This window comes from Triticum dicoccoides, chromosome 7B, assembly GCF_002162155.2.
Source record: "Triticum dicoccoides isolate Atlit2015 ecotype Zavitan chromosome 7B, WEW_v2.0, whole genome shotgun sequence".
Taxonomy (NCBI): Eukaryota; Viridiplantae; Streptophyta; class Magnoliopsida; order Poales; family Poaceae; genus Triticum; species Triticum dicoccoides.
The window spans coordinates 68,832,290-68,837,131 of record NC_041393.1 but is presented as its reverse complement, the minus strand read 5'-3'; positions in this window follow the sequence as shown (position 1 = coordinate 68,837,131).

The window sequence follows — 4,842 nt, the reverse complement described above, 5'->3', positions numbered from 1 at the left end:
GCGAGCAGTCCCGAGAGTGGGCTCCCCAAATGTCAACAACGCCGCCGAATGGAGCGCAGGAGGGAGTGGCTGTAGGGGATGTTGCGGCCACCGAATGGAGCGCAAGAGTAGCCCATGAAGCAGTAGACGGTGCTCCTCCCTAGTCTCTATTCTTATCTCTATCTCTACTACTCTTCTTTGTTTTTTATAATATACTAGTTGTAGTTGTCAAATCGAATAGTACTGCGCCGTCCACTGCACGCCCCGCTGAACACGCAGCCTCGCCTCCATTAAACCCGCATGCAAACCGAGAAACCTACTCCGGTCCGCGGGAGGAAATTTGTCGGTTGCCGCGGGAGGGTTATTCTGCAAATTTTCAGCAACTTGGCATGCGACAATTTGATCTCAGATCCAAGGGCTGCCATCACCCCGTATCATGGTCGCACCTACCATGACCATCGTGTCGCACGCGCGGTCGCGCCCTTGGAGATTTAACATGGTGCGTTAGGCTATCTGATGTTGGCATGTCATACATAGTCATCACTTAGTCACTCATACTACAACAAGGTTAGCTATAAGGTTGGCTATAAGTGTATTTTTTTACTCCTCTCTATATATTTCTTCGTACTCCCTCCGTCCCATAATATAAGAACGTTTTTGACACTAGTGTAGTGCCAAAAACGTTCTTATATTATGGGACACAGGGAGTACTAGTATTTATTACATTTGCCAAGGAGTGACCTCTTTCAATGAAATGGTGTTGCTAAGTTTGCTTCATTTAATTAGCTATAGACTCAAAATTGTCTTTTCACCTAGGTACACGCGCTTAGCACCGTTTCTTCCTTGGGTCACCAAACTAGTCTCTCTCTTCTTGATTAACTTGTCACATCAGACTTTATGCCTATGTGGCAAGCTTAAGCACCTGTAGGAGCAAGTAAGTACAATAGTGCGCTTTACATGGCATTTTTGCATATGAGGAGGAAAGGAAGGCAAGGAAAAAGTGGAGAAGTGGGCTCTCATGCAAGAGCCAGCCTCTACTACATGGTGGAGCATTGGGAGAGGCACCTACATGGAGGTGGTCAGGAATCGGGAGACTCACGTCGGTCGTAGCGTCGCAGTTAAAATGATAATGGCAAGTCAAATCACGGGGCCCCACCTGTCCAGCAGTAACTCGCTGTCAAATCACACCGCCCTACGTTTGCAGCAGCCTACTCCCTTGTCTTCTCGCGTCTCTGTCGAACTGACTAGGCAGAACTACCTCGCCGCCTACCGCGCAGGAAAAGCCCCGCCCTCGACTTTTAAATATATACAGTATACTAATTTTGTATCCATGGATTGCACCCGCGCCATGGAGCAAAGCGTCTAGAAAATGGCGGTACACATGTATGGAGTATACAGCACGCCCGTCGCATTCGCGTGGCACCCCAGACGGTCGGTCGGTCTGGCACGCTGCTCTCCGAATGGAACATGTGTCATATTGCGTTCGCACACACATGTGGGACGGCAATTGAGAACCGACCATAGGCACACTCCCTGGCCCCACAAGTCGGGTGACTTAATAGAAGAGGAGACGAGCGATAGTACTAGAGAAGTGTTGTACTACTTTGGTGCCTGGACGATCCCTGCAAGACACAGAAGATCAGTTCGTCCATGCATGTGACCAGACTGTAGCAGACACGCCTGGATTGGCTATCGTCTACATATAGTGCAGGCTGTGTTGTACATGGCTGTAGTTGTGGTGAGAAATCCAAAAAAGGTTTCTTGTCATCTCGCAAAATTAAGTGTCATGTGCTTCGGATCACTGCGAGGGTTAAACAGCGACAACTGAGTTGGGCTAGTCATTGGGGGCACATGCATGAGTAGTGACTACTCGGATGCCATCTAGGTCAAGTCGCCTATGTTAATTAGGACATCTATCGACGGACCCCTTTTCTATGAGTTTATCTTTAATTTGAGCTTTGTTCCTCGTCTAGTTTGTCTGTCGAGATTCATGTTGTCTCCTTTGGGCAGTGAGGTTATGATTTCTTGTCATGTGGCATTTTTTCATGTTATATGTTAAAATCCGGCGCTTCAGATCAAAATGACGAAAACTGCACCTCCGGGCCACGTGCATGAAGACTTCTCGACAGTCATTGACGAGGTCAAGCCGACTCCGGTAGACAAAAGAAAACTAAGTACTACTCCACTATATAGGCAGGAGCCTCCGCGCTTGCTTGCTACTGTTGCTCTCTTCACACTGTCTCGGCCTCTCTAGATCTAAACACGACAGCAGTGGCCACACACACTCTCTCTCTCTCTCTCTCTGCTCACCGCTGGTCATAGATCCAGCTGGATCCTCTCCAACGTGGTAGTTGAGAAGGTGCAACATTCACGCGGTCGTCCTCGGCGACGGCTCTTACCCACTGCTGGGCGCGTCCCAATCAGCCTGCCTTGCCGTTCTCTCCCAAGCACCGCTGGCGAGGGAGGGCCTTCGACCCCTTCTTCCTCGCTGCCGTAGTGTGGGCAGATCCGACCTCCCGCCGCCCACCTAGCGACATCCCGGCGACCATCAGGTATAACTTCCTTCGAAACCAGCCTTGCTCTACTTCCCGAGCTCCTGACGTTGCTACATTTGTATCTTTTACTATTTCTCAGCCCCCCCTCGTAGATAGGATCGATCGGCTGTTCGAAAACCACCTAAATTTTTTATGTTTAAGAGGTAAAACTAGTTCATGCACTCGAATCTAGTACTACTTGGTTCAAACAAGGAAGAAAGGGTGTGGGGTGGGGGAGGATTTGTTACCTGAATCTAGGACTTGGTCGAAAGAGGAAATAATGGGGGTGAAAAGTAGCAGAGACTGGCTATCCAACTGGTCTCTAGGTCTAATAGGGAAATAAAGGGAAACACAGTACAAACTCAATATAAACCCGATCTATTGGTTGAAAAAGGAAAGAAAGTGGGGACCGAGGGACAAGTCAACAGAGTAAGTCCATTGCTAGCCTCACACAGTATAAGGTGGCTATACCGAACAAAAATGGGACCAACCCGGATATCCTGTTCTGATGTTTGTTGCCCCGAGCCACTCTTATGTAATGCCACTTGTAAAATGTAGCAGTCGCACTGTTAAAAGTAAGGACACGTTAAACCAATGTTGTTTTCAATGTAATGCCTCCAGTAATATGAATCAATGGCACTTCTTTACATGTCCTGCGAAAATTTCCCATTAAGATAGGTTGGTTCTTTTTGTTAGAAATGCAACTGTCCTGGTCCGCCTACTCTCCCGTGCCCAAAGTAATGTCGTATTTAATGGTTGTCATAGTTAATCCTAATGCCCACACTAATATCTAGCAATGCCACTGCTTTAGAAATTGCTACTGTCGTTGTAGGATTGCCATTCAGATAAGGTACATGCTTCGTTTCATTTGATGCATGTTTCATCACTTGTTAGTCACCCTCCTTTCCACCTTTTTTGTGCAAACAGAGATATTCATTTCACGCTCGATCTTAGTTGAACTGCACAAATGATATCCAAATTATAGTTGAGCATTCCAGGAGCTTCACAACCAACCTTGATGTTGCTCAATTTTATTGCAACTAATGAAGAAGAAGCTCTGTGGGTTTCGTTTTCTGATGGAAATGGAACGGCGGCTGGAGCCCTTTTCTTAAAAAAAATTTGAAGAAGCTGCTAGCTCACGGGACATTGCTTCATTTTAGGTGAACTGCACCAAAAGGTCCCATGAATTGAATCATCCATGTTGGTGACTAAAAGAGCCAGCTTCAGCACCCCAGTCTAAGCACCCCCGACCTCCATCCTTGCGACGCACGGTACACCTCATTTGCCACCTGCTCGACCCTAGTGTCACTGATAAAATGAAGTAATAATATAGTTAAAATAGAGCGAGTGTCATCTCTATCATTTCATTTCCAATGTAGATAAAGAAAGTGCTTCTCTTTGTTAAAGTATGTTTCATCAACTAGTCCCATTGTTAATGTTTAAGCGTTTCTGCAAACTGGGGTGCTTAATTTTAGTTGATATGTACAAAAATAGAGATTTGAATGTCTCAAGGCGCCTCCTTCTACTACCGCTGTACACTTATGTTCATCACTGGCACAAGGTGTATCTGGGAGACTTGGGACGATGTCCAGTATGAGGCGTACCGTATGAGGCATCGCAGGGCCCATCTCGCCCTCGCAGCATGGCATACTATGATACTATCGCAATATTTTCTTCTATTTATTTTGTGTGTTTCATCAACTAGTGCCACTATAATGTAATCACGCTTTTTCATTATTTGAACAAACAGGGTTATTCAGCTGCATTTTGGTGGAACTACACAAATGTATGTATGGAACCAGCATATATGCAGAGTGCAAGGTGTGCCAAGTAAAAATTACCGACACCAACCATGCTGCATGCACGCATTGGCATCCACCACCACCAGTGGGATTTGTGGTGCTCTCTGTGGACGGATCTTTCTCGGCAGCAAATCCTCTAACCAAATACTAGTAGCTTATATTGGTAGTTTTCTAGGGAGTACTCTTTTCTGAAAGAAGCACCAATCTATTTTTCTTTATTTGTACACTGTGTCACAACTTTGACCCAAAGGTCCAGAGCTATTTTAGGGTGATTGGCGTAGTACTCGGAGACTGATTGTAAGCATGATTTTCATTAGCTGTCACACTGATTGTAAGCATGAGCAGGTGGAAGATTAGGTTAGTGCGATGCTTACCTTAAACCCTACCGCCACTGTTGAAACGAGGCGAGCGTCGAGGGAACCGTGGAGAACGGCGGGGAAGCGAAGTCATGCCATCCGGCCTCCTCTTGCGATGGGAGAACGAATACTCCTGTGGCTCCGGCTGGCTCTGCACCCTCACGAACGGCA